Consider the following 22,975-nt stretch of genomic DNA (forward strand, 5'->3'; position numbering starts at 1 on the left):
GTCTATGCAGCTAATTTTGCCCTTCATGACAACTGTGAGGGGGGTGAATTTTTTTATAACTCATCCGTTTAAATTATATTAAGCCTTACTTTTCTGCATAGTTAAGGGTGTGTCCACTTTTGAGTGACAGGTGGATTCCCGCTGCTGTGGTCATTAGTCATATCCAGTGATGGGAATAACGGCGTTATAAATAAACGGCGTTACTAACGGCGTTATTTTTTTCAGTAACGAGTAATCTAACTAATTACTGCTTCATCCATTACAACGCCGTTACCGTTACTGTCAATAAAAATGCGGCGTTACTTTAATTGAGCTCACTGAAGCGGTTTTCATCCGAGTAGGCTCTCTCTCAGCCATAGGAACTGCAAAGTTTTTTCTCTGGTGTGTGAGTGTTTATGAGGCGCGGGACTCGACAAAAGCGAGGCGAATGCCGCGAGCGTGCTCGACAGTGCACAAGAGAGACCGAGTGTGTCCGAGAACGCGCTCCACAGTGCGCGAGAGAGACCGAGTGTGTCCGAGAACGCGCTCGACAGTGCGCGAGAGAGACCGAGTGTGTCCGAGAACGCGCTCGACTGTGCGCGAGAGAGACCGAGTATGTCCGAGAACGCGCTCGACAGTGCGCGACAGTGACCGAATGTGTCCGAGCAAATACTTTATTTATAAATAAATTACACATATCAGCATTTGAATAATCTCTGTAGCATATTGGTATCATATGCAATGTTTTAATTAGTTTATATAACATAAACTCCAAAATAGCCTGCAGGGAACGTTCAAACATATTTGTTTGACGGTTGTGAGCACGTGCGGCAAACACGACTAGAATTTGGCTAAAATAACCTCTAATGATGACATTCTCTGTAGGTTATAAAAATAAACCCCCCAAAGATTATATTGTATTATTATTATTTATGTTGATACATTGTTCAGTATTATATTGAAAGCACTTTTTGTTAAACTTACTATTGTGAGGAAGAAAATACTTCAAGTAGGCTATACAGAATGTCTACCAGTTGTAAAGGTGTGTGAGTTTTATCATTTTAATTATATGCACTAGTGTATGTGTATGTATATTTTTATTAGGCTACTATTTATTTATTTTTGGTACATTTCTTAAGAAGCATAATTTATTTTTAGACTTATTTGTTGGCCAGTTGTGGTCTGTGCAATAAATATTAAAAGTTCTAAACCATCTATTGTTTTATTGTTGCACTATAGTAATGATAATATTTTAATATTTAAGTTAATAGGTGTCTCTCACATTGTCCCACAGCAACATTAAAATAGTGTAGATTAGTGTACAATGTTTTATAATAATAAGATGTTCTATTTAGTGTCAATTTCATTCATTTAACATTTCATATTGGGGGTATCCAAGAAATTTCTTATATTTAAACTTTTTTTTTTTTTTTTAAGTAACGCAATAGTTACTTTCCCTGGTAATTAGTTACTTTTGTAATGATGTAATTCAGTTACTAACGCAGTTACTTTTTGAGAGAAGTAACTAGTAACTATAACTAATTACTTTTTTTAAGTAACTTGCCCAACACTGGTCATATCATTAGCCGTTTGTCTGCTGTCTGTTAGCCGTCACATTACCTAAAAATAGGTACTAAATTTATACTAAAAATAAATAAATTCGGGAGTGACGCGCTGCCAAGATGGCGATGGTCGGCCACGCCCACTTTAGGCTTCAAATACGGTCTTCAAAAACCTACGGGTGACACTACGTCCATATTTTTTTACAGTCTATGGAAAAAACGCACCTTTTTAGTGTGTATCCCTTTAAATGCAAATGAGCTGTTGCACAGAGGGCGGAGACTCATAAGCTTGCGCTCAGTCAGGACAAGCTCATCTGATAATATCAGAACAGAAACTCTCAGTAGCAGTGTTCATTTCGACCCGGAGTAGGACAATAACGCCCACAGAATCAGAGAATATATAATGTATGGAAATAGAACAGGTATAGTCTTGTTTAATTACGGTTATAACTTATTTTCATCTTGCTTTTATCCACTATTAGTAGCCTACAAGCCTGTTGTAGCGGACCGCCTCTGAATGATGGCCAAACATATACTGATGTGTTCACTGAAGTTTATTGTACATCACACAAAAGATGAAGTGTCAGTTTTACTCCAGAAAATCACTGTAAGAGCTGTATAAACACCGTATAGGAAGTGCGCATTAAAGTCTTATCCATAAACTCTCTCTCTCTCCCTTTCATTATCATCAACATACACAGCGAATTACGCAAAACACTCATTACAACTAACAGTACACAAATATATGCACACCTTTTCAGTGGGGGCTTAATAAACTGGTCAACTTTATATCCATAAAATGACTTGATGAGATAAAGGGTGCGCTCTCACTTTCATTTCTAACCGATTCTAATTTCCCTGATAAGTAACGTTAGGCCTATCGCTCCGGAGACTGTAAACTGGATCACAAACAGCTGGTACAGATCCATCCTCGAGTAACAACGAGAGTAAATGAAGATAGTTTATGTTCATTCTTACATCCAACAACAAAACACCTCAATCACTTTAGAAGACATTCTTGTCTACAGCTGCTCCGGCGTGGAAACAATGGCGGACTGTGTTTAGCTCACAGGCAGGTCTACGCTAAAACTGCAGTGTCCGTCAACAGTAGTGGGAGGGGCTTGTGCAAAAGTACGTCACATTGTCCCGAGTCTTGTTCTGAGACGGTGCTTATGATTTATGGGGATTTTAAAAAAAGCACTTGGTGGATTTTTATCATTATAGGGTGATTGTGTACACACACTGCCAACACACATTTATGTTCAAACGCCATGTAAAAATGAATTTTGCATAATAGGTGCCCTTTAGGAAGAAAAACAAATAGAGGACAATCTGCGTCGTCAGCTGGATCTCCTGCCGAGAGTTTTGTTAAACAAATGAGAAAAAAAGAATATGGGTGATCTTCTTTCTCAATACTCCACTTTCGTGGCATGTTTGTGGCTGCCGAGTTTTAGCTATAGAAGCGCGCAACATCTGGTAGGCAGAGCCGATCAGCCCTATACGCACACTACGCAAGGTGCGTAGGGCCCCGCAAATTACTCAAGGCCCCGCCTCCCCTCGTGTCAAAGCGCGTCAATCAATGTTTACAATATCGTGAATATATGTGAAAATGAAGCGGAACTATCTTTCTGGTCACGAAAAGAGAGAGAAAAAAACACCATGAGAGTTAATTGCGGCAACAGTTATCAGGTAGACTTGTGTGCTCTTCTCTCAAAGTTTGATGTCAGCAAAGAACAGTAGGCTAAAGTTAAGTTGATGTGCGTTGATTTATTATGTTTAATAAACGACAAAGGACAACGGTGTTTGTTTATAAACTGCAGCTCGGAAAAGATAACCGCGTCGCGCGTTAACATGCGATCATATGAACGTGCATGAAATGAAACGCGCACTTTCCAGCAGAAACATCTGTTGTGAGTTGGGACCAGTACAATATGGGCGTGATGGCACTCCTCAGTCCTCATTATAGTTTTAAAACAAGACGATGATTATCTAGTCGCTAAGTCAAGGTTTAGTTACAACTCTGCACTAATGCAATATGGAAAGCAATGTATTGACATTGACTATTGATAGGCTCCATTGAATTTAAAATGTTGATTGGCTGGAGATTCTGGTCAATATGGATGCACATCCCTCAGTAAATAATAACCATCAAGAATCAAGAGTATCAAGAATTACTTTTATCATTTAAAAACACTGTGACATGCTATGGCGCCATTTTAGCTTTTATTCATTCACAGGATATGCATTTTTGATATCAATAATTCAATTTGTACTATTTAAAATGTGAATTCTTGATATTAAGAATTAACTTTTTACTAGTAACAATGTCTTCTGATATCAGGAATTACATTTTCACTAGAACTAGTTAAAGGAGGGATTGTAGTGGGAACACTGGGGTGTCAGGTGTGACTGTGTGGCAATGGCAAATAGTTCATGGCTCACGGGTCAGGTATGAGGGCCCCTAAACAGAATTTTGCTTAGGGCCCCAGGGAGGTCAGGATCGGCTCTGCTGGTAGGTGACGCTTGATCGCTCTCATTGGCTATCGCGGGAATCACGTCAGAGGCAGCCCAATCAGGAGTCGTAAAACGTAAAATGATTTGGGATCGTGCGGGCTCCGATGTGATCAGGATCAGTAAAATAATCATAATGACAGCAGCACACAATTTTTGGACAAAAAGTCGTTTGCGACAAGCCTTTAACCCATTTGTGCCCAAATTTTTCTGAATGATTTCATGCATATAATCCTGTTAATAGTGTCCTATGTGAACATGTTCTGCATTTATTTTCCCCAGGTTTTTTTTTTCTTTCTTGAAAATCATATTTGAATGTGCGGCAACTATAGTTGCCGGTGGGCAAATATGTTGTATGCACCCCTTCAATGTAAAATACAAATAGGAGGAGAACATTTGGCATTTATCTCAAAATAACTGCTTTCAACAGATCAATCTTTATTCATAAACAAATTTATTATGAATAAAAGTCGAAGAACATTTGATGCAGACCCAAAAAAACTGCATCTAGCTTATAATATCTTGAATATGAAAACACAACAAACAACAAATCCATTTGCCTTAACCATTGTGCGCTGTTCAGGGTCTTTTTGACCCACATTTCTAACTTTCATTCATGGGGATAACATGGATAATTTGACATGGTTTAGTGTAAGATTTTTGCCCATCTTTTGGAAAATGCTGTTTTAAAAGTAACAAATTATCACTTTAACCAGTAGATGGCTGCAGAGCACCACTATTTGCTATTTGCTTTTTGACTAAGTGAAAGACATCTTTTCACAAGTTTTTCCAGTTGTATTCATATCTACATATAATGAAATCACAATTATAATAATAAAAGTAATAAAAAATCTGTTTTTCAGTAATGTTATTATGATTAGAATCAAATGAATTTGATCAATGGACAAAATTCATCCTCAAAATCAGAAACAACATAGAACACACATAGACAGAAATGAAGTGGCACACTTTAAATTTGTAGAATTATATGAAAAACAGATGTTTGAAATAAATGATAAACTCTAAAAACTCCAACTTTTCTCTTTGTAACATCCTGATCAGGTTTGATTCTAATCATAATGTAACATTATTGAAAAACTGATTTTTTTTTCAGTACAAAAACTGCCAAACTTTGACAAAAAGTAACTTTTATTGTTATAATTGTGATTCCATTAAATGTAGATATGAATCTAACTGGAAAAACTTGTGAAAAGATGGTTTTTTTTAGTTTGAAACTTTTAGTACTTTTAGAGCTCTGCAGCCATTAAAGGTTAAAGTGTTTTTTTTTGTTTTTTGTTTTTTTTACTTTTAAAACTGCATTTTTCAAGATGTGGCCAAAAATCTTACACTAAACCATGTCAAATTATACATGTTATATCCATGAATGAAAGTTAGAAATGTGGGTATTTTATAAGGCAAATCTTTTATAATTTTTTTTTTTTTTTTTTTGGAGAATTTTTCTTTTCTTTTTTTGAACATTTTGTGGAGTAAAACTGTCCAAATGTAGAGTAAAAACATTAATAAACTGAGTAAAATTACATTTGTTTAAAATATATACTGTATATTGTTACAAAATTACATTTTGTTGCCTGGGGTCTCTCAGACCCCAAACAGCCTGACTGTAAACCGCAAACGAACAGCGCACAAGGGTTAAAGTTGTGGAACATAGTGCAGAACAAAGTGCAGCCATAACAGGGCATTGTGTATCAAAAAGTTAAATGAAAATAAATAAATACAAATAAATAGAATGAAGAAAAACTATAGATCTCTTGTAAGATTAGTTTTGTTTGGATGATTCTAGAGACCTTCATGATTATGTAGATATATATATATATGTCAACAAAAAATACTTGACATGAAAAGACCTTTCTTTGGGAGGGTTTGCCTTCGCCCTGCTTCCTGGAAGTAGGGGTAGGAAGTTGACAGCCTCATGTGACAGGGAGGAAGTGAATACCTTTTTTTTTTTTTCTTGAAATCCTTTATTTGGTTGTTTGCTTGCATGTCATTGAGAAATAAAACATGGACAACATCTAGAAAAATATTTACAAAAGGAAAATGACAACTATGCACTGCAGCAACTATAGTTGCCGGTGGGCTTAAACTACGCCCCCCATTATTGCCATCTGAATTCACATCTCTAAATTTGTAAGAGGGAATCATTCCAAAATTAGTTTTGTAAATCCTTTCTGACCACTGTGAACATGGCCGGGGGAAGACAATCCAGCGCTCTGGGCAAAATAGAAGTATGCCGCCCCCTACGTTAAAATTTTTAAGAGGAAAAATGGCAATTTATCACACATTGATCCCTACTGTTGATTTAAGACAGGTGTAATGAATTAATACAGTTGACTCACCATTTAAAAGAGGAACTTTCTTGCTTTGGCTGCTGCGAACTCTTCAATTATTTTTGCAGCAGATTTGGTGCTTAATTGAAATTTTGGGCAATCTGTTCAAACGATCTACTTTTTCACTCAAACTAAACTCGCGGTGATGATGAAACCAATGTGGTAAACCCATCAATCATCCATCAGCAGTAGCCTACAACTATGTTTTACTTTTCCTATTTCTTCCATTGACATTTGATCAGTAGCCTACATGACACTAGAAGTTCTGTCTCTATAATACTTTTACTTTAGGCAGTGACTGGCAATGAGTCTGATCTTCAAAAGAGACCTTAAGTTTACTAATATTACTCTCGAATTTCCCCAGCTGAAGATAATTATGCTCTGCTATGATTTTGTAGATGGACAGTTTTGAGAATACACGAAGCAGAGTTGAAGAGCAAGCAGGGTTGGCAGCAGAAAGGTAAACGTTGGATGTATCATATAATTTAGGGGATCATTAAGATTTCCTCTTAGCAGTTTTAATATTGGTTGATTGCACATTATTCCAGTCACTCGGCAATTTAACAGAACCACTTTTCTTTTTTACATTGAACACTTGGGACCTGACAGAGCAAAGCAGAATAGAGAAGTGACTGCAATGAGGGGGAGCCCAAAGACAGGCAGGAGTATCCAGTCCAGACCGAAAGAAAGCAGGCAGTTGCTTTCAGAGACAGACTGAGGGAGAGACAGAAAGTTTTCACATGAAATATGTCTAATCTTTCTGCATAAGTTCTTCAGTTGGACAAATCTAATTCCAATAGGTACATTAGTAAACTGAAGCTCTAGTTTGAAGATCAGATTCGGTCTTTGCCAAATTGCCAGATTCATACAATCTAGATGATGGTTGGTATGCTGCTGATGCTAATAAATTGCACTAAGCCATTCGGCTGATATATCGAAATAAGCTCTAACTTTAAAAATGTTTGACCAAGGAAAATGTAATTAATACCCACTGTAATTATCTTTTTTTTTTTATTGTGCTTTCATTGAATGTTTTATTGAATGTTTTAAATAGAAAGTAGACTGTTAGCTCAACTTGTGCTGAAAAGAAAAAAAGAGACAACACTTACCTAATAAATGTTTATTGAATGTTGCAAAAATCTTTGTATACCTCTATGCTCCATGAATGAATAATACCTTATTAGTTATGTTAGGAGAGGTGCTTTTTATCCAGTTGTGGATTAGGCAAGTTCTAGGTACGGCATTAAGGGGCGAAGAACATGACAATGAAACCACGTAAAATTGTATACAAAGATAATGAACATTTATTAAAGATGTACATACATATTTATAAAAGAGAAAAAAGAAAGAATAACAATAAGATGAATAAAATAATAAATAAAAAATAAAATAATCCAAAAATAAATCAGTGCAGTACACAGCAAAGTTAAGGAGAAAAGGGTTCTGATTCAAATATCTTTTCACAAGAGTAATCACAAGAGATTCTAGCTTATCAATTTGTTAAAGAGTGAGAGGAAAGTAATCGAAGTCCGGTAACAGTATTATTTAATACGTTTAGGTCTAAGATTACTTGGAGCACAACAGATGGTCAACATGTCACTGGAGAGAGGAACAAGGGTCAGAGGGAGCGTGTTTTTCAGAATTCTATAGATCTTGATGCGTTCAATAGATCGCTCCACATGAATACGCAATGCAGAAAGTTGGCGGGCCCTCTCAACATCACACCCAGGTAGCTGCTTTCTCCCCTTCAAGAATGGAGGCATGACAAGTGTGGCACCAAGCCTAGCCAGGTGGTCACCTATCAGAAAACCTCTCTCTGTCATCACCTGATTGCCTGGATTAATGTTACTGTAAAAGCCAGACTTACCACTGATCTCTTTATCTGATATCCTCCCTCCAGGGCGTGATATCTATTAGAGCCTTAAGAGTATAATGCTATTTATAATTTGACCAGGTCTGGGCTCTAGCCCTGAGATTGAATGGCCTGTCAATGAAAAACTCTGTGCAGTCAGTGATAACTACGCATTTCTTAAACCTCTTGTTGAACTTCTGTGACATGTTTTTCCGAAGAACCTCTGCAGATGGCCAGGAGATAAAAAAATTGGAGATGCTTTGAGACCAAACCGGAAACCAATGTCTAAATAGGCAAGTCCGTGTCGGAGCTTCATCAAAGTTAAAAGAAGTTGATTCTCCTTGGAGATAACCCTTCTTTCTGAAATAAGCGTTGCAGTTAAGTTCAAAATCCAAATAAACGCACCAAAAGATGGCAGTCCAAAATAAAATGAAAAGAATTTCTGTTTGCGCTTAATTTGACTAGCTGCATCATTCTCTGTGGCAATGAACATTTTCTGAAGAGAAGGATAATTTTGACAGCTTGTCTTTGTAAGTCTCTCTCTAAATGCAACCTATGTACCTTTCTGGAGCATTTCACACATATGACATTGTCCCGCATTGTCTTGGTTGTCCCCTTCTTCCTGGTTGTCTTCTATGTCAGGAACAATCTTTGGTTCTGGTCCTGGTCCAGCTGCAGAATAAAGCTGTCTCCTTCTCACTGCTCGATGGTACCGACCCTGTTTATCTGCTGCTCTCTTAGCAGATGCAGTTGGATCGGCTAACTCAGGTCCCAGGTGTTGCGAAGGAGCAAAGTCAGGGTGGTCGGGGTCAGGGTTCGGACAACCTGCATTATAAACATAAAGACATAGACCTCTTAAGTAACTATATTTTACCAAATGTTTAACAACTTCAATTTTGGACACTGGAGAGTTCAAGTTAGGCCTAACAAAGCTAGCTTTACAATGAACACTGCTGTTTGTTAGCCTGGGCATAGACCTTAATTGTAGAAAATGTCCCCTCTGTAATGTAGGCTACCACATTTCATTTTAATGGAGTAGGTTTCATTCTTTAAAAACTGCATAGAACACAGTAGCTTCAGTAGAACAGACTTAGGACAAAAGGGGGAGCTGTTGTTCAGTAAAAGCTTGCAGTTTTTTTTTTAAGTGCAAACAAACACTTGACGAAACATTAGTCAAAATGTTGTTTGCTTGCACTACATTAAAAAAGACTACAAGCTTTCAGTGTGTTACAGCTCCTACTTTTGCCCTTACATTTACACATTTAACTTGACCTTGTACTGTCATTTGGAAAGCAAATCGATTGAGCCAAGTCAAGATGGTGACAGCTAGTTCTAAGCCATCAGCTGTGTAGCTGTGGGTGTTTCTTTACAGCTGGGCAAACACTAGCTAGCATTAGCACTGTCAAAACTAGAGCTGATGTAGCTAGAAGGCTAGCCATTATGTTTTGATAAATTATTCAAAGACAACCAAACCAAACATTTTATACATTACCTGTGAGAAAATGTCTTCCACAAACACGATGATGGAGGTTTGGTTCCCAGTCTGCCCCGTTAGAAATGGCTACTCCACCACCAAGCAGTCTTGCTATCTTCTCTGTAGCACTACTTTTGACAATGTCCACTCGCTTTAACCTCCTCACCCACAGGTTCTGCTGGATAAATTTACTTTTTTTCTGAAGGAAATCGATAAAACCCTACAGCTTTTGCTGTATATCTGGTGGCGCAACCCCAACACACAACACGTTTTCGTCATCGTTTCAACTTTGATCAACAACGATGTTTTTAACTATGTAACTGTTTACAGTAGCCGGCTGGATCTCTTCAGTTGGTCAGTAGAAGCCGCTCGTGTTCTGCCACCCGGAAGTATCTTGGTGCCTATTGTTCACAAACATTCTGAAATGCCGTATATGTGCTGGGTGCAGCCATACTAGCCTGTTCTCCACAGAGGAAGCCTCAGTCCCTGCAGCGAACTTTATTTATTTTTTGTTCTTTTTCTTTTTCATTCGACCAATACAACCTAATGCTCAGTCACTTCTGAGCGAGCCACGTTTTGCTACACATGCAACCAAATAATCCATTAGTAATCGGATTGACGGCTCAATCGGACTGAAAAGTCTTCATGTAAACACCTTTATCTCAATTGGGCAGGTATAATTAATAATTATTATTGCAATTTTATAATTACAATGACGTAGAAATAGAGTAATGACGAATGACACGTGGAACGAACTGGACCATATAAGTGTCCAGTGTCATATAAGTGTCATATAAATAAGTGTCCCTGTTCCATCATTCTTGAATCCTCCTTTTACTCAGCATCTGTGAAGTTGTGCAGGACAACATCCCACCAGTCCTTTTTTCGGATTCTCATCCACAGACTACTGGTTTTGGACGCGGGTATGGGCATTTGTACTGCGTGATAAATATAAGAAGCAAGGCAAAATGGTTCATATGCTCATTGTCTCCAAATTATGACCAGAGACGGATATTAAGTCTGCTGCTTAAAGCAAATTAAGAACCAATGTAGGAGATTAGTTAAAACGGCGGGAAATTCAAATCAATTCCAATTTTAAGCTTGTGACATATATATATATATATATATATATATATATATATATATATTATAGTATAGTATAGTATAATGTATTCTTATATAATCTATATTAATTATATTACTACCATGATATCATATATTCTAATGTGTCAAATTAATTTGTGGTTTGTTTGTTATTGGACAACTTTAGTCTGACTCGTTTGCACATCAACCCGATTACTTTATTTAGTGTTCATGTAAGTTCGGATTCATCAATCGGAATGAATTCAGTCCGACTGAAACAAAAGGTGTGCATGTAAACATATCGCAGATAGTTCTTCACAAGTTTGAGACGCTCGTGCTCGTCATGGTGCGCTCACGGTGCCCTCTAGTGTCTGGCGCCCTGGGCAATTGCCCGGTTTGCCCAGTGCTTCCGCCAGCCCTGACTGTGAAGCACCGTAATAGTTGCACTTAGCAGGTAGTGAATACATTTTAAAAATTGACATTTTTATTACTTATTACTGAAATGATAAAGACTTAACAAGAATAATATTACATCACCACTCTACTACAATGAGTGGGAGATATTAAGAAGAAAAATTAAAGTTTTTAAACGTGAATATTTAGCTGGGTCAAATGTTGACTTTTATGTAAATAAAAGTTTAACTTATTTCTGTTCATTTTCACATTTTACAAATGGCATCTATCATTTTGAGAGAAAAAATGCAAGACAGAAACATTTAAACTATAACCCATCAAAGACATTTAAATAAATGATAAATAGAACATTATTTAACTATTCAAAAATATGAATTTATTAATTGTCCAGGCAATATCAGAAATTTTGTTTACAGCTGACAATCATGTGACTGACCATGTGAACAAGGCGTTACAAAGTTTGCAGGAACACAGAACTCACTCCGAATGCATGAGTTTTATCACTGAAGTGCCATGCAATTTTACATTTACAGACATTCCCATGAGGAACTATTACCATCCGAATAGGGTTATGGACATAGTAGAGATACAAAATCATTTTAGTTAGTTATTTCTGTTTTACATGCAGTTCACAGTGTATCTCTAGCATTCATCTCCATTCAGTTATGTTGAGTGCTCTACATATGGATAAATAAGTGAGAGTGCGCATGCGTGAAACAATGCATATACATGTAATATGAAATGCAGCAGTAAATGAAATATTTTATTAAGTATAAAATATGTATTTTTAGAAAGTTATATATATATATATATTATAGTATAATGTATACTTATATAATCTATATGAATTATATTACTACCATGATATCATATATTCTAATGTGTCAAATTAATTTGTGGTTTGTTTGTTATTGGACAACTTTAGTCTGACTCGTTTGTTTGTGTTTTCCAAAATAACACCACCGACCCAGTGCATCTTTATTCATGTATCAGGTGCTGCTGGCTCAGGTCTGAAGCACATTACAAATATTACTGTTTGAAATGTTAATTGTTGCATAATGTGTCAAACTGCTCAGTATGCAATAAGCAGTTCACTGCATCCCAAACATGTCATGTCTTTGCAGTCACTAAACAAAAAATAGCATGATCTGCTGCATGACAATGCATCTTTTTTGTGGCAATGGTGTACTTTTGAAGCTCTAGGCTGCAGGCTGTTGGCCACTGTTGTTGTGTTTGTTGGTCACTCTCAAAGGTCTGAAGCTGTGTTAATGAGCCCCTCTGGGTTCAGTGTCAGATGCTTCTATACTGACCTTATCCACTGGCCATCAGACGATGCTACATTGTGTTTGTTCAATTAGGGGAACTTCTCTGTACTCTAGTATGATTTTGAAGAAAAAGAAAGAAATTCTTTAAAATTATTACAGTTTGAAAGGAGATATCAAATAGCTTTAACCTTGTGTCTCTTTAATTACTTAGTCCTCTTTTTTAAGAGGGTTGAAATTTGATATTTACCATAATTTCTATTTTGGCCTTTCCCTATCTACCTTATTTGTAACACGAACATAAGCAATTTTCTGTGATTGTGCGAGACTTCAGATTCATTAACCACTATAATTAGAATAACAAAGTGCAGTAAACTGTAAAACTATTTGTGCTACTAAACAGTGCGTTTATAATTATGACATTACCATAAAATAATATGGTAAGAAATACCAGTTTGCAGTATCAAGCAGCATACCGAGCTCTTTTGTACAGCTAAAAATAACTGGAGGTGGATGAAACCAGAAGCCAGACATATTCAATTTACCGCGCACACTATTTAAAAAATAAGGTGGATATAATAAATTGTAAAATATGATCTGGGTGTGGCTTTAGTAGTTGTCAGTGCCAAACTCAATTTGCCAAACTCAGTGTCAAACTCAGTCAGTGGTAATCAATGTATTTTTGTTATTATGTTGATGTCGTGTCATACAGTAGTTTTTTTTTTTTTTTTTTACTTTTCTCCAAAAAGTGAGAAATGTCTTTACCACCATTACCAACAGCACTTGATAAATGTATAGTCAAATAAGTAGTCTAATGTACCCTTAACTGAAGAATCATCCATATATTTCTGCTTTATGAGAACATGCACAGTAGCCGCACTAGGCTTTTCAGCAAAACTATTTCATTAAAGATTATATATTCTTTTAATATGGAAATTTGACCCTTCAAAGGCACCACAGAACTACAAATATTACGAGCTTTATGGTAATGTTCTGAAGTATTTCAGAAGTATATCTTGTCACAAGGTATCATGTAATTTATAAAATTTTTATAAGATTACATAACGTCAAATATCTGAGTATTTTTTGAAGGTCAAATGAATTAAAGTTTATTCAGATAATGGTAATGAAGCTGACGAGAAACTTCACATCAAGCACCATTTCATTTCGCCATTTCATATATATATATACTGTATATGCAGTCATTAAAAGGGTTGTGCTTTCATTTGTAATGAAAGACTTTGAAAAATAGATCAAAGGTATAATAGAGTCAAGGTCTAAATGAAACTCCTTTTTAAAAGAGCTTCTTATTGTCCATTGATGTTGATTAATTGTCCATTGATTATCGCTAAATGGCAATCTACAATAATCAAAACTGATACTCTGACCATGTTTAACACAAAATGAGATGCATATTCACGCTTCTCTGTTCCATTTACATTTTACATTTACATTTATTCATTTAGCTGACGCTTTTATCCGAAGCGACTTACAATTGCTATATATGTCAGAGGTCGCACGCCTCTGGAGCAACTAGGGGTTAAGTGTCTTGCTCAGGGACACATTGGTGTCTCACAGTGGATTCGAACCCGGGTCTCTCACACCAAAGGCATGTGTCTTATCCTTGCGCCACTCCCACTACTGCATATAGTGAAAGGTTACAGCAACTAAGAGTTGTCAAGCGACTTACAATAGACCAGTGGTTCCCAAACTGGGGTACGCAAGGTGACTGAAGGGGTCAAAACTGACTGCATCCACACAAGCAGTGTGCCTTAGCAAATCACACTGCTGTTCTCGACAATGTACCTTTGGGTTTTAGCACTTACTTGCATGTAGAACAAATATCGGCACAGACTGTTCATAGAGGTCGATTTAAGAATGATTTAAAATATACCCTTGTGTGAGTTCTTGTTTTTAATGTTGATATGATCAAGAATGTCTTTTTTACAGAATATCCACACGATTGCAAATATGACATTGATTTTATACAACAGTTTATCAAACAAAAAGGTCATATTAATTGACGTACATTTTAAATTACTTTAAGACAGTATTGTTTGCTCTGTCAATTTTGCAATGACATAATAGTTCCCACAAAAGCCACAGCAGAACTGTTGTATGTCTAAAAAGCAACAACAGTGTTTCGTTAGTGAACAAATCTGCAGCTTTGAACGAATCGGGAGATTCAATGACCCATTTATACTAAATATATATAACCGGTTATTTCTTCACTGATACCCCTTTTACACCAAGGCAGTGCTGGTGCCGGTTCGGAGCCGGTGCCTACTCGCGAACCAGTTCTTTGTGTTTTGACAGCCAAAGAACCGGTTCTCGGCCAGGAAAATTGGTTCCAAAGCGGCACCAACTCTTTGCTGGACTAGAACATAGACATGTATAGAAAGGCTAGATAGCTTACCGGCGCTGAGAGCCAATGGGACCCGACGACGTCACACGGCGGCCATCTTAGGACAGGACCGCTCGTCCAGTTATAACATTAAAGTCTATTGTGCATGTAGTGCTGAAATAACTATATTTTGCTCAATTTTCAACCGATTTTCAAACGGCTTGGTGTGTCATAAACGTCAGGGATGCGGCTATTTAACTGCATACTTGTGAAAAATTATAGCCACAAACGGCATCAGCACAAATCATAGCCACGTTAATAAGGTTTGTAATAAACCAAACCGTTTGTAAATCCGTCAAGAATTCAGCAAGTTACGAGCATTTTAGTTGGCGTATGTCACTCACCTTCCGTCCACAGCAGCAGGGAGCAGCAGCGCAGTCTCCTGACCTAAGATGGCCGCCAAGTGACGACACAGCTGACTCCGCCTTGAGCCATCTAGCCTTTCTATACATGTCTATGGACTAGAACCGTTCTTTTACCACGTCATGCTTACGTCAGGGGCTGGGGGCGGGGTTATTGTCGAACTTCTTCTCGAACGTAACCTCCGTCTATTCATGGATTTCATCAGGTCCCTTTCCACAGGTGTATTAATCAAGCACAATGCAGTCTGCATTCATAATCTAGGTGCTTGATTTTATACACCTGTGGAAAGGAACTTGATGAAACCCATGAATAGTAATCCAGACGAGCAGCACAAAAAATGTGTTCTAAACGTCTTCTTCTGACCCTAATATAGGATCGCAAAGCCAGGAGAAACATTTGCAGAAAGACAATGTAGTCCACCATTGTAATTGTTATGCTTGAAGTTGGCGCAAGCATTTTTAGGAAAGCTAAGACGTAGCCTATGGCAACGTACACAGTGACGTAACAACGTCGTTCGCTGGGCTCTCTAGTCAGAGGAAAAACAAACAGGTTCTGAGAAAGTTCGCAGGTTGAACCAACTTTGAACCAGCACCAGTTCCGAACCAGTTCTTTTTTGGTGGAAAAGGGGTGTGAATGAATGAATGACTCGATGACCCAATCATTAAGACAGTGACTTGTCGCCACCTACTGGTGGTTTTAGTTTTAATATTTAAAAGGATCAATTCTTTTTTTTACCATCATTTCATATTTCTCTATTTTTTTTAATTTTTTTTTTTTTAAACATTATCTCAAAACATTATTTATGCCACCATGGCACTTCTGAGATGGATTAAACAGTGTGTAAATACATCTAGATGCAGCTTGTGCCACTTGTACTTGTGCAACTTGGTCTGTCAGCCCCAGGACTCCTCAGAGTGTACTCGTTCCTCCGGCTCAGCCTCAGTCAGTCGTCACTCAGCCTCTGCCCCGGACTTCTTTTAGTTAATTTGCAGTCCAAGAAATTTTTTTTTTTTCGGTATATTTACCTATCTAATAAAACTGATATATGTGAAGAAAGACACAGAGATAAAAAAATGTAGAGAAATCAAATGCTTTATTAATTATATTAGTAATATGCAATTTACTGCAGTAAAATGTACCCAATTAGAGTTGGAATCCGCACTGCAGGTGTAAATTGTCCAATTGAGAGCGTTCAGCAGCGATGCTGACTCCGCCCACTGTGAGGCGCAGACGAGACCGATAGAGACACGCATGTGAATAAAGCTTGAGAATTTCGGGCTAAAAGAACAAGTTATTTCAGAAAAATAATGGAAGAACTTTTGTACAAGGACTAAATAGAGTTATTTAAATCTAAAATACAGATCAATTGGGAAGTTTTGTAAAGCAGCTTACCTGTTATATGGCCTTCTTTATCTGGAGCATCTAGCTTAAGTTAATGGATGTAGTTCATGATGTACTTTGGGGAAAAGATTAACAAAACACTGTTAATTCAAAGGAATCGGTGAGTTGTGTATTTATTTTCATATATGTGATGAATTATAACTGTGTTGTATTCCTGTGTTTGTTAAAATTAAGTGATATGTTTATTGTATGTGAAGTATGGCCTATACTGTAAATAGTCATTGTTAATCATCGTTTATTCCGCTGACGGATTTTTTTTTCTTTCTTAAACTCTGAGAGACGGAGGTATTTTTCTGAACTTAAATCAATTAGTTGAATTGAGTCCTAGGGCTGACTTCGAAGAGATAAGGCAAAACTTTTGGACACTGAGAGGACGGAAAGCTATCCATAAACATCAACATCTGTGCAGAGAATGTTATTCTCTATAAATCGTTTATTCCCAGAATGGCAGATCTTCTGCTTGCTCAACTCAGACTACTCATATCTCCATTCTACAGAACAGGCATGGACTGTTTCAGGCCATTCCAAGTTAAGATTGGCAGATGCAAGCCTTGCAGAATGTGTACTAAAAATGGTGCGAGACTTGGGGTTGGACTTGTCAAATTGCTGTGGACAAAGCTTTGATAATGCAAGCAATATGGCCGGTAAATATAACGGATTTCAAGCACACCTGAAAATGCAACCCTTTAATTCACTACATGCACTGTGCTGGTACAAACTACAATGCAAATAGAGAAGCACTTGCAAAAATTGCAGAAGATTGAAATGAGAAAGCAGATGCTAGACGTGATGTTGCCGCACTCGTTGGTAAGCTGAATAAGATGGAAACTGATTATGACTACATTTTGGGACAGGGTGCTAAGCAGATAAGGCAACAAGCATTCATCTGCAAAAAAGCAACACGGACTCAGCAACTGCTATTGACCTGTTGCAGTCATAGACACTTTTATGTTGGCACACTTTGAGAGCAGTTTGCTGAGGTAGAAGGATCCACTCGTGCTATCAGTGTTACTTCTTATCAATTTGACATTTGCCGCAAATGAAAGAGAGACCAGTTTGCGGATGTGTCCTTTGATGATGATGAAGTAACATTTACTGATATTAAATGTCAGAGCTTTAAGGTCGAGGTATATTATGTCATTTTGGACAGGCTCAGATCATGCCTATTCACTCGGACTGATGCATACAAAGAGGTCTAAGATCTTTTTGGTCTTCTCTTCTACAAGCACTGTGCAGAAAGTGATTTGTACATAGGAGCCGATAAACTCTCCTTCACTTATACAGAAGACCTAGACAAAGCCTTGTCTGACGAACTCATTCAGTTCCAACATTTTAGCAAAGACAAGACCTCACCTAGCCTAGAAATCTAGACGCACCCTAGCAGCAGCAAAATGTATTTTGCAGCCAGGTTAGTCTAGCAACTCTCCGTTGACTTTCGGAGCTGTAAAAACCTAAATTGGGTCAGGCCAATCACATCGTGTTTAGAGTAGGCGGGGCGGGCTTAACATAATGACGACAGAGTTGCGACGGTTCCCTGCTACTTGAAAACAAAGAATGGCGGCTGCTGCTGGCGAACAGTCTTTCGAATCGGCTTTGGCCACGACTCTGGAGGACTTGGAGTTAAGTTTTTCTTTGAGAAAAGAGCAAAGAACGGCACTTAAGTCATTCTTAAAAAAGGAAGTTGTGTTCGTAGTTTTGCCGGCCAGATTCAAAAGTTGAATCTTTCAACTAACGTTAGCTCCGCTGTTGGGAAAACGCTCTGGTTGGTTGAAGCGCTGTCCTATTGCGTGCAGAGGGAATTTGAAAGACAGCCGTTTATCCCGCCCCTCGGACTGAGCCGTGTCTATGGAGAGTTGCCAGACCTAACATCTTGATGATGTAGGTCTGGCTTGCCAGGCTAGACCTCACCTGCAGAGCTGCTGCAAATGGTTAATTGTAATGGACTTAAAACAACATTTCCCAATGATTTTGTTGCACTGAGATTTTTAACCTTGCCAACCACTAATTGTGAAGGAGAAAGGTTTTTTCTACTCTAAAACAAGTGAAAAATTAACCAACAACAATGAAACAGAAACGACTTTCCGCACTTTCCCTGCTTGCCATTGAATCTGAGCTGGTTAGGGGTATAGATTTTGAAGACATCAAATGCCAGTTTGCATGGTCAAAATCCAGAAAGAGTCCATTGTAAGGTGTTTAAGTGTTTGTGTGTAATATCATTGCCAATGTTTTTAGTTGTTTTGTACAGTACATCAAAACAAGCAATGTAAACATTTAACATTTAACATTTCACAACACTTTTGAGGCTGTTGCCCAGGCAAACCATGAAGTATGACAATGGCAAAGCTGAAGATTCAGCTGGGCAATCGGAAACCCGATGTATAGCTGACATCTCTTTCCAAACTCTCCATTAGACTTGTGCCTCGTTTACTAAACAATTTGCTGTCAAATGCTCCAAACAAACACACAATTCACAGAATCAATCCGGGACACCATTCAAAATAAACCATCTGCTTGGTCCTGATGCTGGAATCTTTCTGAAACCTGTACAGGGATGCGAACAAGCTGTTTAAACAGAAGGCGTCAAAGTGAACATTCTTTTAAAAATGCTCTTCAAGTGCACAGAGCACAGAAGAAATTGAACTGTATCCAGTGTAGAATAGAATAGAACAGAACAGAATAGAATAGAATAGAATAGAATAGAATAGAATAGAATAGAATAGAATGAGGCATTTATATAGCGCTTTCATATGTACTACTGTACACCCAAAGCGCTTTACAATCATATCAGGGGATCTCTCCTCAACCACCACCAGTGTGCAGCATCCACTTGGATGATGCGACGGCAGCCACAGTACAACGGCGCCAGTGCGCTCACCACACACCAGCTATAGGTGGAGAGAGGAGAGAGAGTGATAGAGCCAATTCAATGTAAGGGGATTATTAGGAGGCCATGATTGGTAAGGGCCAATGGGTGGAATGTGGCCAGGACACCGGGGTTACACCCCTACTCTTTACGAGAAATGCCATGGGATTTTTAATGACCACAGAGAGTCAGGGACGAGTCAGTCAGTCCGAGTCAGTCCGAAGGACGGGATATTGTAGACAGCATCAGTGAATAAAATGGGTTCTATTTCACGCAATAACTATTTGTTGATGTCTTTCTCTAGCGGCAGTAGATTGAAAATGTATTAACCAGTGTAATGTCACAGATCCCACAATATCCAATGTTTTAAGCTATGAAACTTGCAGGATATTTTAATGGTACAAATACCTCTTATTGTTAAGGTTCAGGTTTGATTTGTCTCTGAATTTTGTCACCGGTTTCCCTCCATTCTTTTCCATTTTGGAGGGAATTATGTCAGCTGACCCAGCAGGCCTCTGCCAGTCTGTCATCAGAATCCCGTCCACAGACCAACGGCCAAACCTAGCTAACAAGGATCTCGAGTCTGGCCTCCCATAACCAAAAGCACTGAAAGGAATCAGATTTGAGGAACCTATCCATTGGCATTATTTGGACTCACAGAGACGGATTATTTGTCAAAAAAAAATCTGTTTGTGTCCCACAGAGTAAATGATGAGAGATTCATTTTGGGCAGAGTATTCCCTTAAACTTGCACTCTTCACTATTTGTTGAGACACTGCTGCCAAACACTTTTGAGAGCCGCACAGACTCTCAATTCACACACTCTTAATTCACACACTTAAAGTGTAAGTTTGCAGATTTTCAACCAACTTTGTATTGTTACAATTTCAGTAGTATGTGTAAATGAACAATGTTTACTCTTTCTCTGTGTTACCTGAACCAAGAAATTACCATTTATTTGTCAACAAAAGTCTACCGGATTACAAGTTTCTCCAGGGCTTTTGTGATAACTACAGATTGTACTTCCCTGCCCACAGACAGTCAGATTGACAGAGGGTTATTAACGAAACAGTTATTGTAAAAGTAGGTTTATCACTGAAAATTGTGCCATACTTTGTTAGTACAATTCTTTTTTTCTTTGTCTGTACATTACGGGGGGGGGAAATGCTATGGCAACAGCTATAGCAACTAACAAATACAATAGCAACTAACAACTGCATAGCAACTAACAACTACAATAGCAACTAACAACTACATAGCAACTAACAACTACATACGGAACTGCTGCGTGATGATTATCACCGAAACCTGGCTGAATCCCCTCATCCCGGACGCCGCCGTGCAGCTAGTAAGCCGAGCTAGCTACTGGCAGGACCGAGACAAGAACTCCGGCAAGAACAGAGGAGGAGGACTCTGCATTTTTGTGCATAATGAATGGTGTACCAACAGCAGGATCATTGCTCAGCACTGCTCACCTGACCTGGAAGCCCTGTCGGTAATATGTAGACCATTTTATTTACCAAGAGAGTACACAATAGTGACTGTAACTGCTGTCTACATAGCCCCCGATGCTAACGTTAGCACAGGTTTGGCTCACCTGCTAACCATAGCAAACAAACTGCAGAGCGATCACCCAGATGAAATACATATTATCACTTAATAAGGCATCCTTAAAGACTGTACTCCCCTACTTTTCCCAGCATGTCGATTGTGCTACTAGAGGGAAAAACACACTAGACCATGTATACTCTAACATCAAGAAAGCATACAGAACTGCTCCTCTCCCTCACCTGGGCCAGTCAGATCACAGATCAGACCACTCCTGGTCCCAGCATACGTCCCTGTAAGGAGGGCTATACAGCCAAGTAGAAGGACTATTAAAACCTGGCCTGACACCACCCTATCCCAGCTCCAGGACTGCTTCCAACACACTGAATGGGACCTGTTCTTTCAAAGCGACTTAGATAGTGACACAGAGGCTGTACTGGATTACATCACATTCTGTATGGACAATGTCACGGTCGAACGTTGCATCAGGACATATCCCAATCAAAAAGCCTGGATGACGAGTGAAGTCAAGAGACTCTTGAGAAAACGTAACATCGCCTTCAGATCAGGGGATAAAGAACAGTACAGCTCTGCTAGAGCTGACCTGAAGAAGGGTATTAAGGTGGCAAAGGAGGCGTATAAGGGGAGGGTGGAGGACCACCTAGCAGACACAGATCCGCGCAAAGTGTGGCAGGGAATACAACAACTAACCAACTAAAAAGGCAGCACTGTCAACAGTACTACCACCACTGATGCTGGCTGAGGAGCTGAACCACTTATTTGCCAGGTTTGAGGCTTACAGATCTGAAACAGATCTGCTGTCTCCACCAACCATTACCAGTCACACTCTCACTCTGCAGGAACACAAAGTGAGATGTTCACTTAAGACCGTACACCCACGAAAGGCAACTGGACCTGACGGAGTGCCGGGCAGAGTCCTTAAATCCTGTGCTGACCAGCTAGCAGGAGTCTTCACCAGAATTCTCAACAGCTCCCTGTCACAGGCCACCGTTCCATCCTGTCTGAAATCAGCCATTATAATCCCTGTGCAAAAAAAGCCAGTTCCAAAGGACCTTAACAGATACAGACCAGTTGAATTGACACCAGTTGTCATGAAATGCCTGGAGAAACTGGTACTACGGTACATAAAATCTAGCCTCCTTTGATCTCCATCAGTTTGCATACCGGTCAAATACCGGGATGCTATCGCCATACCGACGCACGCTGCGCTAAATCATTTGGAACACCCCAACACCTACGTGAGGATGCTCTTTGTGGATTACAGCGCTGCATTCAATACCATCATCCCCGACATCCTCATCAACAAGCTGCTCCACCTGAGCCTCTCCACCCCCATCTGCACTTGGAAAAGTGATTTCCTCACCAACCACTAACAAGTTGTTCGACTGGGCCCCCACCTCTCTTCCACCATCACACTCAGCACAGGAGCACTGCAAGGGTGTGTTCTCAGCCCGCTGCTATACTCCCTGTACACCAGCGACTGTTCCCCAGCTCATCCAACAAACACCATCATCAAATTCGAAGATGACATTAAAAACATTACATTACATAAAAAGAAACCAAATGCAATTCTATTTTGTATTTTTACATTAAAGGAGTAGTTCACTTTAAAATGAAAATTACCCCATGATTTACTCACCCTCAAGCCATCCTAGGTGTATATGAATTTCTTCTTTCAGACAAATACAATCTGAGTTATATTAAAGGGATGGTTCACCCAAAAATGAAAATTCTGTCAGTAATTACTCACCCTCATGTTGTTCCAACCCCGTAAGACTTTCGTTCATCTTCGGAACACAAATTAAAGGTCCCATGACATGAAATTTCCACTTTCTGAGGTTTTTTAACATTAATATGAGTTCCCCTAGCCTGTATATGGTCCCCAAGTTTCTA

At 38.7% G+C, this 22,975-nt stretch overlaps 1 protein-coding gene across 2 annotated transcripts in view; it reads right to left on the reverse strand.

Moving 5' to 3' along the window:
* actr3b (actin related protein 3B) overlaps positions 1 to 22,975 on the reverse strand; it is a 173,003-nt gene that overhangs the window by 93,990 nt on the left and 56,038 nt on the right. The window contains exon 14 of one of the 2 annotated variants that reach the window (XM_082184984.1): positions 8,459 to 9,074. The exons of the other annotated variant lie outside the window; for it this stretch is intronic. The gene's annotated coding sequence lies outside the window, so the exon portion shown is untranslated. Of the gene's footprint in view, positions 1 to 8,458; positions 9,075 to 22,975 lie in introns of those variants that run through there. 2 annotated transcript variants of the gene reach the window in all.

This window comes from Leuciscus leuciscus, assembly GCF_965113295.1.
Source record: "Leuciscus leuciscus genome assembly, chromosome: 11".
NCBI classification, from domain to species: domain Eukaryota; kingdom Metazoa; phylum Chordata; class Actinopteri; order Cypriniformes; family Leuciscidae; genus Leuciscus; species Leuciscus leuciscus.